This window comes from Gorilla gorilla, chromosome 2 (assembly GCF_029281585.2).
Source record: "Gorilla gorilla gorilla isolate KB3781 chromosome 2, NHGRI_mGorGor1-v2.1_pri, whole genome shotgun sequence".
In the NCBI taxonomy this organism is placed as follows: domain Eukaryota; kingdom Metazoa; phylum Chordata; class Mammalia; order Primates; family Hominidae; genus Gorilla; species Gorilla gorilla.
This window is the reverse complement of record NC_086017.1, coordinates 185,827,793-185,842,414: the sequence shown is the minus strand read 5'-3', so window position 1 is coordinate 185,842,414 and position 14,622 is coordinate 185,827,793. Positions and strand designations below refer to the sequence as shown.

General features: G+C 35.9%; 1 protein-coding gene across 16 annotated transcripts in view; it reads right to left on the bottom strand.

Annotated features, from left to right (window-relative positions):
* Positions 1-14,622, bottom strand: part of NAALADL2 (N-acetylated alpha-linked acidic dipeptidase like 2) — a 1,364,432-nt gene that overhangs the window by 1,058,744 nt on the left and 291,066 nt on the right. For 12 of the 16 annotated variants that reach the window (XM_063704380.1, XM_063704381.1, XM_063704390.1 and 9 more), the window contains one exon: positions 11,627-11,735. The gene's annotated coding sequence lies outside the window, so the exon portion shown is untranslated. Of the gene's footprint in view, positions 1-11,626; positions 11,736-14,420; positions 14,489-14,622 lie in introns of all 16 variants that reach the window. The other 4 variants (XM_063704382.1, XM_063704377.1, XM_063704385.1 and 1 more) reach the window with 1 other exon arrangement.

Here is a 14,622-nt window from a genome sequence, read left to right as displayed (position 1 = left end):
GATGTGATTTATGTATTCAACTAAGTGCATTCTAATCATAAGCATTAACGATCATTTTAGACGATTGTGAATATTGTGGCTATGTTTTCTAAGAGTTCAAATGATGAAAATGAGAATGATTACAAAACAGATGCTAGCATCACCCAAGCAACCGTATTATTTTAATGACATATGGAAAGATACATGTAACCGGTTTAGAGAGGCAAGTAACCACAACAAAGCATCCTACACAATAGGCAGAGAGAAAATTGGGATTAGGCATGGTAGAAGAGGGGATGTGAAAGCATATAGGGAGATTAAATGTTATAAGTCCTGGATGAAACAGGCAAGTTTTCTAAATTAGCCAAAGGTTGTTTATTATTATTATTTCCATCAAAGACACCAATATTTTTGAAAATAGCCAATGAAGTAGCTTATGGGTATACCTTAAGAACAAATATGCATGCTACACTCAACTTGACTATTTTTTAATAAAAATGAATAAAATTACATTTACTAATTCAGAGGTTACAACCATGTAGGAAAGCAAATAAGAAAATGTTGGTAATAGATAAGTTGGCTTATTGCATTGTAGACCTGATTTAGTCAAACCTTGTTAACAATCACGATTTTTACACTATATCAAGAGCTATCTCAATAATGAAAAAATGCTCACCCTGGTTCTTAGTGGCTCTGGTGTCAAAAATTGAGTTTCATATAATCTTCTAGATTCTGGTAACATTTTATGAAACTACCGAAAACACAAAACAATGCTGGCATCTTTTCCAAATAATAACTAGACTTTGCTCATTGTATTAGTTTCCTGGTGCTACTGTAACAAATCACCACAAATGTAGTGGCTTAAAACAACATGAATTTATTCTCTTACAGTTCTGGGGTTCAGAGGTTTGAAATGGATCTCACTTGACTAAAACCAAGGGGTCAAGGCTAAAAATAAAGGTACCAGAAGAGCTGAGTTCCTTTCTAGAGCATACAGGATGAGAATTGGTTTTCTTGACTTTCTAGCTTCTAGGGGCCACCTTCTAGTGGCCTCTTTTTAAAAAAAAAAAAAAAATGTAATTTATTTTTAAGTTCTAGGATACATGTGCAGGACATACAGGTTCTTTACATAGGTAAACATGTGCCATAGTGGTTTGCTGCGCCTACCAACCCATCACCTAGGTATTATGCCATGCATGCATTAGCCATTTATCCTAATGCTCTCCCTCCCTCCACCCCCATGACAGACACAAGTGTGTGTTGTTCCCCTCCCTGTGTCTATGTGTTCTCATTGTTGGGCTCCCACTTATAAGTGAGAACATGTGGTATTTGGTTTTCTGTTCCTGTGTTAGTTTGCTGAGGATAATGGCTTCCAGCTCCACCCACGTCCTTGCAAAGAACATTATCTTGTTCCCTTTTATGGCTGCATAGTATTCCATGGTGTAAATATACCATATTTTCTTCATCCAATGCATCATTGATGGGCATTTGGGTTGAGTCTATGTCTTTGCTGTTGTGAATAGTGCTGCAATGAACATGCACATGCATGTATCTTTATAATAGAATGATTTAATATTCTTTTTGTTATATACCCTATAATGGAATTGCTGGGTTAAATGGTATTTCTGGTTCTAGATCTTTGAGGAATCACCACAGTGTCTTCCACAATCGTTGAACTAATTTACATTCCCACCAACAGTGTAAATGTGTTCCTATTTATCCATAGCCTTACCAGCAGGTTGTTTCTTGACTTTTTTTTTTTTTTTTTTTTTTTTTGAAATGGGGTCTCACTCTGTCACCCAGGCTGGAGTGCAATGGTGCAATCTCAGCTCATTGCAACCTCCACCTCCCGGGTTCAAGTGATTCTCCTGCCTCAGCCTCCTGAGTAAATGGGATTACAGGTGCACACCACCAAGCCTGGATAATTTTTATATTTTTAGTAGAGACATGGTTTCACCAAGTTGGTCAGGCTGGTCTTGACTTTTTAATAATCACCATTCTGACTGGCGTGAGATGTTATCTCATTGTGGTATTGATTTGCATTTCTCTGATGAACAGTGATATAGAGCTTTTCTTCATATGTTTTTTGGCCACATAAATGTATTCCTTGAGAAGTGTCTGTTCATGTCCTTTGCCCACATTCTGATGGGGTTGTTTGGCCTTTTCTTGTAAGTTTGTTTAAGTTCCTTGTAGATTCTGGATATTAGGCCTTTGTTAGATGCATACATTGCAAAAATTTTCTCTCATTCTGTAGGTTTTTTCTTCACTCTGATGATAGTTTCATTTGCTATGCAGAAGCACTTTAGTTTAATTAGATCCCATTTGTCAATTTTTGCTTTTGTTGCAATTACTTTTGTTGTTTTTCTCATGAAATCTTTGCCTGTGCTGTTTCCTAAATGGTATTGCCTAGATTTTCTTGTAGGGTTTTTACAGTTTTAGGTTTCACATTTCAGTCTTTAATCCATCTTGAGTTTAATTTTTGTATAAGCTGTAAGGAAGGGGTCCAATTTCTCTTTTCTGCATATGGCTAGCCAGTTTTCCCAGCACCATTTATTAAATAGGGAATCCTTTCCCATTGCTTGTTTTTGTCAGGTTTGTCAAAGATCAAAGGGTTGTAGATAGGTGGTCTTATTTCTGAGATCTCTATTTTGTTCCATTGGTCTATGTGTCTTTTATACCAGTACCATGCTGTTTTGGTTATTGTAGCCTTGTAGTATAGTTTGAAGTCAGGTAATGTGATACCTCCATCTCTGTTCTTTTGCTTAGGATTGTCTTAGCTATATCAACTCTTTTTTCGTTTTATATACATTTTAAAGCTTTTTTTTTCTAATTCTGTGAAGAAAGTCAATAGTAGTTTAATGGGAACACCATTGAATCTATAAATTACTTTGGGCAGTATGGCTATTTTCACAATATTGATTCTTCCTACCCATGAGCATGGAATGTTTTTCCATTTGTTTGTGTTCTCTCTTAATTCCTTGAGCAGTGGTTTGTAGTACTCCTTGAAGACATCCTTGACATCCCTTGTTAGCCATATTCCTAGGTATTTTATTCTCTTTGTAGCAGTTGTGAATGGGAGTTCATTCATGATTTGGCTCTTTGCTTGTTCATTGTTGGTGTATAAGAATGCTTGTGATTTTGGTACATTGATTTTGTATCCTGAGACTTTGTTGAAGTTGCTTATCAGCTTAAGGAGCTCTTAGGCTGAAACAATGGGATTTTCTAGATATACGATAAGGTCATCTGCAAACAGAGACAGTTTGACTTCCTCTCTTCCAATTTGAATACCCTTTATTTCTTTCTCTTACCTGATTGTGCTGGCCAGGACTTCCAATACTATGTTGAATAGGAGTGGTAAGAGAGGGCATCCTTGTCTTGTGCCAGTTTTCAAGGGGAATGCTTCCAGCTTTTGCCCATTCAGAATGATATTGGTTGTGGGTTTGTCATAAATGGCTCATACTATTTTGAGATATGTTCCATCAATATCTAGTTTATTGAGAGTTTTTAACATGAAGGGAGGTTGAATTTTATTGAAGGCCTTTGAGATAATTATGTGGTTTTTGTCTTTAGTTCTGTTTATGTGATGACTTACATTTATTAATTTGTGTATATTTAACCAGCCTTTCATCCCAGGGATGAAGCTGACTTGATCGTATTGGATAAGCTCTTTGATGCACTGCTGGATTCGGTTTGCCCATATTTTACTGAGGATTTTCACATCAATGTTCATCAGGGATATTGGCTGAAGTTTTCTTTTTGTTGTTGTTGTATCTCTACCAGGTTTTGATGTCAGGATGCTGCTGCCATCATAAGATAAGTTAAGGAGAAGTCCCCAATATTCAATTGTTTGGAATAGTTTCAGAAGGAATGGTACCAGCTCCTCTTTGTACCTCTAGTAGAATTCTGCTGTAAATCCATCTGGCCCCAGACTTTTTGGTTGGTAAGCTCTTTATTACTGCCTCAATTTCAGAACTTATTGGTCTATTCAGGGATTCGACTTCCTCCTGGTTTACTCTTGGAAGGTTGTATGTGTCCAGGAATTTATCAGTTTTTTCTAGATCTTCTAGTTTATTTGTGTAGAGGTGTTTATAGTATTCTGTGATGGTTGTTTGTATTTCTGTGGGGTCAGTGGTGATATGCCCTTTATCATTTTTTATTGTGTCTATTTGATTCTTCTCTCTTTTCTTCTTTATTAGTCTAGCTTGTGGTCTATTTTATTATTTTTTTAAAAAACCAGCTCCTGGACTCGTTGATTTTTTGAAGGGTTTTTTGTGTCTCTATCTCCTTCAGTTCCACTCTGATCTTAGTTATTTCTTGTCTTCTGCTAGCTTTTGGATTTGTTTGCTTTTAATTCTCTAGTTCTTTTAGTTGTGATGTTAGGGTGGCGATTTGAGATCTTTCTAGCTTTCTGATGTGGGCATTTAGTGCTATAAATTTCCCTCTTAACACTCCTTTAGCTGTGTCCCAGAGATTCTGGTACATTGTATCTTTGTTCTCACTGGTTTCAAAGAACTTATTTATTTCTGCCTTAATTTCATGATTTACCTAGGAGTCATTCAGGGACAGGTTGTTCAATTTCCATATAGTTGTCTGGTTTTGAGTGAGTTTCTTAATCTTGACTTCTAAATTGATTGCACTGTGTTTGGAGAGATTATATGTTAGATTTCAGTTCTTTTGCATTTGCTGAGGAGTGTTTACTTCCAATTATGTGATCAATTTTAGAGAAAATGCCATGTGGCACTGAGAAGAATGTATATTTTGTTGTTTTGCAGTGGAGAGTTCTGAAGATATCTATCAGGTCCACTTGATCCAGAGCTGAGTTCAAGTTCTGAATATCCTTGTTAATTTTCTGTCTCAATGATCTGCCTAATATTGACAGTGGGCTGTTAAAATCTCCCACTATTTTGTGTGGGAGTCTAAGTCTCTTTGTAGGTCTCTAAGAACTTCTTTTATAAATCTGGGCGCTCCTGTGTTGGGTGCATATATATTTAGGATTGTTAGTTCTTCTTGTTGAATTGATCCCTTTACCACTATGTAATGCTAGTGGCCTTCTTAATCTTCAAAGCAACCAATGGCTGCTTGAGTCTCATATATCACATCACTCTAACATAAGTCTTCTCTTTCCCTCTTTAAGGGACCCTATAATTACACTGGGCCCGCCTGGATAATCCAGGCTATTATCTCCTATTTTATAGTCATCTGATTAGCAACCTTAATTCCATCTGCTACCTTAATCTCTCTTTGTCATGTAACATAACATATTCACAGGTTCCAAGGATTAGGACTTGAACATCATTATGAGGCCACTATTCTGCCTACCACACTCATCTATCTGCAGGTTTGGCAGACAGTGTGAGTATAAATTTTGACAAACTTAATCAATGTATAAACTTCTGACCAAAGAAAATGCAAAAAATATCTCCTGCTAAATACCCTGCACTCCTTGTATACAACACTGCTAAAAGGGGAGTGATTTGTCTACCTGTGATATTGAGAATTACATAAATGAAAGCTTTTATTCATGTTTCAATTTCCTCAAAACGTGCAGAAGCACATGATGAGATTCTAAATTTATATAAATGAAAAAAAAACATGTTCTTTAGACTTATGCCTGTAAGATGGTTATTATTATTACTGGCTGTAGAAAAGGTGTCAAAACATTGGCCAATCATAATTCACTTTCAAAGTATGAAACTAAATGTAATATTCTATTCTAATTTGGAAATACATTGAGGATAATAATGAAGAAAATATTAAAATAAAACAGACATTATATGCTGTTTCTCTAAAAGAGTTCAATAAATCTTTAATAATGGAATCTAGAAAAGAAAGAACTAATGACATCTGAGTTGTTTGAGGTTAAATTGTGGCAAAAACACATATTCTGATTCAAAACTGCAAAATTGTTACCAGAAAAGTATAGCCAAGTTAGAAGACTTTTTCATTATTTATTTACTAAAACTATAATTTTATTTGGAATCCAATTCGATTTTACAAGTTCAAATGACCTGTGTGCTTTAAGACCGTTTTCTCAGAAACAGAGAGGTTTCACTTACAATGGTATAAAACGTGCTCTGGAGACATTTAAATGATGGATATCTTAGACAGGGATTATCCATTTGATAAATTCATAGAAACAAAAGACCCGGTTGAGAAACAGCTGGTCTACTGAAAGAAGCCTGTAGATATAAAGTGAATAGACAGATCGGGACTCTAATTCCAACACGTCTAAACATATGCCACTTCTTGGAAGCAAAATCCTAAGCAGTCAACTTATTTCGTTGATAGGATATTTACTTTGATGTTATCACATCAGATTGATACCAGGAATTAGTGAATGTGGGCTTGATGAGAACAGAGCTACAAATAAAAGTGAATTATATATTTGACTATATTCACCTTTACTATTACATAAAAGGAAAAAAGCATGACCCAGAAGCTGCAGGCAGTTCAGAGTAACACAAAGAGTAAAAATATCCTATTGTATGATGAGACACAAAAAAAACACATCATTGTTATTTTGTATTAAGTAACAGTCTTTTTGTATTTACATTCTTGCTTTATATTCTCATATTTGTCTATCTTAAAAATTCATAATAATACACCCTACAAAATTTAAGTATCTAATAAAAGTTTTAAATACTTAAATGCATTAAAAAACAGAAACATCATTAAAATATTGTTATATTTTTCTCACACATATCATTTGTTTAATCCTCCTGTTAATTACTAATAGGTGTCACTTTTAAATATCCTAGTGTAATTTTGTTTAAATACAGCAATTATGTAACAGAAAAGTAAATAATATGAAATAATACATACTTTCAATAAATACTCTTTTTTGTGCTTTAAATGTTAAAGTGTTGCATATGCATATGATTATTTATTATATGTTATTTGTTATATGTTGACTTTTTTGGTCATGATATGAATAGGTACTAGGTTGGCTCTAAAAAACTGACCACACTATTATTTGACCTGAAGCCCATGACTGATCTGGGCTGGAAATAAACTGATGTAAAAAACAATAATCTTACCTAAGAATTCTTTTATTCCCAGTTATTTACCAATACAATATGACTCTGTATTGTAATGTTTTTGTATCCCGCACTAGACAGTGAACATCCCGAGGAAAAGTATGGTAGCATATTCACCTTTATTCTGCCACTACCCAAAATAGTATCTTAACACATAATAGGCTCACCATAAATATTTTTATTAAATGGTCCTTGAAAAATTTTAAAGAGTTTTATTTAAAATGTTAGTATGTTACCTATAGTAGAAATATTTTATTATGAAAGAGAGAAATAAGAGTGAGTTTTACATCAGTACCACCTTGAATTAAAAGGTGAACATTCAGTTTGAAAAAAATCAATTTTAGAAACAGTTCGTTTGGAAAGAATAATATAAAAACATGTTCCAAGGACAAGAAGGCAGTGCATACACAAAAAGTATAAAATGCATTCCACGTAAGTTAACAAGAGACCATATGTCATATTTGCAGATGAAATATTACAGATTTATTCCAGCTATATAAGGAAATGGAAGCCGCTTGTGTAAAGACAGTTTTCAGCATCAAGTACTAAATGAATTGCTGTCAAACTTATTAATATGGTTAAAAGTTGATATCTTTGAAATTTATAGCAAGAGCTATATGCAAAGATCTTCAAAAACTTACAAAATTAGGCTAACAATTAATCTATATAAAGCTAAAAAGTTAATGAGTTGGAGTTTTTCCCCTTTAAAATATTACTTAGCTCTTCATGGCTTTTTATTCACTATATGAATATTGTTTTTTCTTTTATACCTTTAGAAAGAAAACCACTACAAGCTTGTCCTCTGAGAGGGACACAAGATTCTTAAAAATATAAAAAATAACAATATAATTTCAGTTTCAAGGATAGGTTATAATAATACAAAAATTACCATTTCTACCTGAAATAGTATATTACATTTAAATATTTATTTTACCTAATTAAGTGGTATACTTTGTTATATTATTTAAGTGCATTATGTAACTGAAGCCAAAAATATTTCAACAATTTTATCAAAATGCATTTTAAACAAATAGACTGAGTCGTCCTAATAAAGTCAATCTCATGATGAGTGAATTCACTTCAGAAAACATTATTTAGGTAAAATTACATTGAGGGAGGGATGAACTTAAGGACATTATGAAAAGTACCTCAAGACATTTGCCGTCAGTTTTCTTCTGTATTTTCTTCTGTATTTGGATAAGACTTAGAATATCAGCAAGACTCTTTACCTAAATCCATTGGTTCAGAAATGTACAGATCATGAGTGCTGTAAGATTGTATATGAAACCAGATTTTATTTTCCTATTGAATTATCACCATTAGACCATTTAACTGTTCTAATTTATTCACTGGTTTGAACCCAAAGCAAAGTCTACCTCTTAAGGAAAATAAAACAGCAAACAGTACATTCTGAGATAAATCAAATTTATTGGATAGTTTAGTGAGAACTTTTTCATAAAAATAAGAATTCCTATAATTTAATCTACGCTAGTTTAAAGAGACTCAAGAAGTGGTAGAAAATCTCTGGCAGCATAAAAATGGCTCTAACTAGCCCCAGCATCTAGACACTCACTAATATGCGATTTCTAATTACTTTTGTAGTTTGTCACTGTTTAGCACAATGAAAGCTAATTGGCCAGAAAATTTTGCTTAGATTATACTTAGCTATGGCTAAATTTTTACCGTTATTATTCTGGTTTCTTTGTGAATATCTCAACTTTACTGCCTCATTAAACTTTAAATTAGATTTTGATAATAAGAGTATTTTATGAAAATTTTCAAACAACTGCAATATTCACACAGGAGCTACAGTACTCTTAAAGCCACTGTCACATTTTTCTAAATTTAATTCATACTCATTCTTTCTGGATTATTAAAAACAATGGCACTTTGATTTTAATTAAACACTTCATCTGAAAGCCATGACTAATAAATGTCAAATGCTAAAGGTGAATTTATGTTAAATGGATATCAGAAGATTTTTCATAGCATGAAAGGAATTCAGGTCTGAGGGTTTTTTGTTTTACAGTCACCAATAAGGAGTACAGACAAGAAAGGTAAAATTAACTACCTCAATCTAGATGCTTGTGTTAATTTATTTTCATGTTGGGAATCAGTGAGCTCAACAATGGGTTCAGTGGGTGAGGCATTCCTTAATTCTCTAAGCCTCAAAAGACAATTTTTTAAAAAAATTAGGTTTGTTGCTTACATGTCCACCTTGCCCACATGCATTATGTTTTAACAAAATACTGAAAATCAGCATATGAATGTATTTCTTAAAGAAAATGCTTAAATCACACTGGTACTTTTTGAAGGTTTGTTTTGTTTTGTTTTACAAAATGCTTTTATAAAACAAGGTAATAAGATACAAGTTGGCATCACTAGAAAGCCTCCTTAAATAGCTTTACTTTAACTGCTAACATTTCATTTATATGTTTATTGTTATTTTCCACAGTGTGTGGAATCTTTGGAAGACAGAATGAATGTTTATTTAAAAAGAGCTAATACTTTTTGCTAATACAAGATGTAAGTCAGTCAAGAAATAGATGTAACCACTTCTGATCAGTTTGACATTAATACTGAAGTTCTCCTGGTTGGCTTGGCTATCAAAGAACTGGAAAGCAAATATTCAAAATCATTACAACATGGCCAACATGACTGGACTATGACATCCAAAGCAAAAGCCCCTTAAAATGTTATTTGGGGAATATATAAGTCAGTAACAGCTTCTACTAACACATGGAAAAACCCACCTAAAAGACATTGCATGCTTTGTATAATATACTCAGTTCTCAAAATGATCACACTTGAAGTAACTCAAATCTGTCTACATACGATCATGAACTGAAAAGCTCTATAAGTAATAAAGGTAAGAAAAAAGACAATGGAAGCGCCCAAATGAAACCACAGAGATCCTAGCTCCTTATAATTCTCTCTTTATCATTAAAATAACACATGTGACTCCCTAAAATCTTCATCCGATTTTCTTGTAGACATAAATTCTGATTTAAACTGAGCCAAAACATTAGACAAGATTCTAAGAGTATACTGTCTTGGCCAACTTCGCATCTTCCACTAAGCCTGTTGCCTAATTGCCGTTACCATCTGATAAAATGTACTTATTTTCTCAGGTAAAATATAGGTTCAAAAGGCAGTAAAATGTGAAAAAAAAGAACATACTCCACTGCTGTAAAAAATAAAATAAAGCAAAATAAAAGTGTAAGAGTTGATGAAGTTAGAATATTATGCTAGAAAATATACCTATTTAAGCTACCAATTTAATTTTTTTCCATATGAAGAAATACTTTCGTTAGACTGTTGATAAAAAGAAAATACAAATTAAGAAATAAGCTGCTAATCAGTAATTTACAGGCTAGTTTTATTCTTGGATGTCAGTCCTAGAGCTGAAGTTCTCATTCTAGATAAATAATTTTTTAAGCCTCAGAAAAAAGATTAAACTGATGCATCATGTAATATTGCATTTTATGGTCAAAAAGTAATTTTTTCCCCAAATGTACTATAAAATTCAAAGAAATGCAAACCAAAAATGGTTTAATTTTTACTTATTTAGTTTTAATTACTTAGAAAGTAACAGAAATGGAGCTCAACAAATGCTAGGCAATAAGTGTTTACATAGTAACAAAATTCTATAGACATGTATCGAGTGGAAATAACCTTAGAAATTAATTCAATCTCAAGGCCAAATTCAACCCTCCCTCCTCTCTACCCTTTTCCAGGGCTCCTCCCCAACTTATTTCTTTGACCATTTTAAAACACTTGAATCTTAATGGCTTCATAAGAGGCACAGTCTCTTTCCCCATAGGCCTACCAGCTTTTACTGTCTCACACCCAGCCACTTCCTAAATCTGCATTACTTGCCTGACCCTCCAAGGCATAGGAATTGGCCACCTTTCCCTTATTTAATCTAACTCCTTACATTTGAAAGCAAGAGATGACTCAGAAAAGTTAAAAGATTTGTCTATGTTCCTGAAGTGTGTTGGTAGTTATACTGGCTCTGCTCAAATGTCTCAGCTCAGTTCTATGTTATTATTTTGTGCCTTTCCATTATCCACATCATCTAAAGTTTTATACGTATTAAGCCATAATGTATGAACAGAAGTTCAGAGTCTATATATGGCCGTGTACTGAGAAGTGTTCCAAAAGGTCAACAAATCTGTATGAACTTGGAATAAAGAAGTTATGCAAGCCATGTGGTATCATGGCACCAACTGCATTGTTGTGATTTTTCAATAAAAATCACTAGGCTGACTTAATCCAAAAACATGACTTAATCTTATTAGTTATAACATTTACAATTATAGACAGAGAATTGATACACACCAAGACAAGAAGACTGTACCAATTTCAACAGCCACACAGAAATTAAAATATTTATATAATGCTACCCAAAGAAAATGGGCTTAAACCCATGAAATAAAAGATGAATAAAAATTGGAATACATAAAACTTTGCCACAGAATAATGCTTGCAGTCTTCTTTTTTCAAAATTAGCAGCTATTGGCACACTATAGAAATACATGAAGGCACCTTATTAAAAGTTGATTCGAGAATGAAAGTCCTACAATCTAATTAAAATAATTAGGTCTTACTTCAATTGAATGTTCCTAGTGCAACTGGAGGGCTTCTGCAGGTTACAGGAGACTGACAATCTGGACCCAGGGCTCTTCATCCAGGTGCCTAATAGTCAATGCTCATTTCCTGTTCATAAATCAAAAACCAGAGTTAAATTGGGAACCGCATCAGATAATTTATCTATTGTCTCTTGAATTTTGTTCTTTGATTAATGCTTCTTAGCATAACTTTATCAGTTCCTTTTATTGTAAGCAGACAAATTTTTCACTTCTTTTGGAAGTCAACAACGTATAGACTTTTTATTTTTAAAGCATACCATTTTACCTTAACAACAAATGTATACAAAAACACACAAATACTTTTCTCCCTTGATTTCATTTTTCCATGTTTACATTTCAATCAATTCGGCAAGCATAAATTGCACACTTTGTGCCACACACTGCTAAACATAACAAAAGATAAAGCAGGCCAGGCACAGTGGCTCACACCTGTAATCCAAGCACTTTGGAAGGCCAAGGCAGGAGAAATTGCTTAAGCCCAGGAATCTGAGACCTGCCTGGGGAATATAGAGGTTTTGGCAGCAGCAGCCCATCTGGAGAGGTTGCTGCCATGACACTGGCTACAGCAGGGGAGGCATGGCTAGGGCAGCATGCCCCATGGCCTGGCAGGAGCCAGGAACAGGTGGAATCTCCACCCTCCTGAGTTGGCAGGGCAGGACCCCCACCCTTCCAGTCACAGCTGCAGCTGCCCATGCTTTGATCATGGAGCAAAGTTGAACATTGTTGCAACCTGGCTGGGTGTGCGCAGGCTTGGGGCAGCACTGACACACAATCACCCTGCTGCCTTGGCCCTCTCCAGACTTTGGGCACCAACAAGCACAGGAAGAAGGCTGAGAGGGGGCTGAGGGAAGCTCAGCATAGGACTGCAGGGGCCCCTCAGCACAAACAGCCTGGGTGGCAAGGGAAGACAGACAGGCTCCTAGGTGGAAAGAGACGGCTCCCCAGTAAAACTGCACCTTCAAGCCAGAATGGTCTGAAACCTGGGGGCTGGGCTGATGGACCAGAATGGGAACTATGGTGCTTTTTCCAGGCCGATGAAAGGCTGCCCATGAGCCAATCAGTATGCACTTCCTCCCCACTGAAGCCCATAAAAACCCCGGACTCAGCCAGACTCAAGGAGATGACAGGACAACCTGCCTACAGACAGGAACTCCAGGGTCTCCTCTCTGCTGAAAGCTGAAGAGATGATGGGACAACCAGCTGCGGAGAGGAGCTACCCACTCCAGGGTCTCCTCTCTGCTGATAGCTGAACACTCGTTGGGACACCCTGCCTGTGGAGAGGAGCTACCCAATGTGGGTCTTCTCTGAGCTGTTCTGCTGCTCAATAAAGTTCCTCTTCACCTTGCTCACCCTCCATTTGTCTTCACACCTCATTCTACCTGGACACAGGACAAGAACTCAGGACCCACTGAATGGCAGGGGTAAAGGAGGTATAACACTAACAGGGCCGAAACATGCCCCTTGCTCGCCACATTGCAGGCAACAAGAAGGAGAGAAGAAAGAAGAGAAGAGCTGTGGACCTCCTAGACCTAGGAACTCCCTGAGCCAGGGCTGTGACACTCTCTCTGGGGCTCTGAGGTTCCTGGTATCTCCAAGCTTCCAGGCATCACCGTGTTCCCTGGTGCCAGCCATGGAAGCGGCTTGCAGTACACCTGGACCAGCTGCAGCCTCACAGGGAGCCAGCACCCAGGCCAGTGCCTGGAGCTGCCCACCCCACTGCAGCCAGTGTGCTTGGTCAGACCCCATGCTTGCTCACTCACACACCCCTCACCACTCTGTTCACTCTTGGCAAGCATGGGAGCCAGGCCAGTAGTGTGAGCCAAGCGCAGCCTGCCAGGTCAAGTGGGCAGAATGAGCCCAGTGGACCTGAGCAAAACTCGGGCAAAGGCGCTGCTGGCCAGAGGTTTCCAAACAGAAAAGCATCACCCTGAGGATCCTGGAACAGTGGGACCCTATCTCTACAAGAAATAAAAATAAAAAATTAGCTGGGCATGATGGTGCATGCCTGTGGTCCCAGCTACTTGGGAGGCTGAGGTGGAAGGATCACTTGAGCCTGTGAGGTAGAGGTTGCAGTGACCTGTGATTGCACCACTGCACACCAACCTGGGTGACAGAGTGAGATCCTGCCTTAAAAACAAAACAACAAAAAAATATGAAGGAGAAAATACGTAACTGGAAGGAAGTAACTTAGTATCTCTTTGGGAAAAAAGGATTAAACAAAGGAAGAGATGTGTATTAGAAAGAGCATATCTAGGACTGAAAGCTTCTCTCTTCATACCTGTATGGTCTTGGATAATTTCTGAATCTCTAAGTCTCAATTACTTCACCTTAAAATTAGAATGAAAACAGGAAACTTGCAGAACTACTGTGAGAATTAGAGACATGGTATGTAATGTGCCCCACACATTGCCCAGCATGTATTAGGTGCTCAATAAATGACTGATATAATTATATGTTATTTTAAGATATTGAGTCTTTTCCTTTTATATCTTCCAATACCAAGATTGGTTATTCTACATTTCATATTAACAGGCTGTGATATTAAGTAATAATGCTATGAATTATGAAGCTACTTATTTGTGCTTCACTCTCTGTATTGTAATATTTTTATCTTAGTTTTGAGATACTTGAAAGCTATAAAGTGTTCTTATTCTCCTTTCAAAATTACTTAACCCAAAATAAGCTATTATTTCCTTCTATCGAGATTAACTTGTAGTATTGTACAAGCTTGTGACTAGAAAAAAATTCTTACCCTGTTAAGTTAGTTTCCTTCCTCCTCAGTTTTTCACACTCATTTCAATATCTTCCATCTTCCTTAAGCTTTACATAAGAAATAATAATGTGTCATAAATTTCTCAACTACCAAAATACAGAATAAAATAATAATTCTGAATTTTTGTCTTAAATTCCTTCTGCTTTTAGAGAAAAAGGTGCTTAAGGTAGATCTTGTAGAT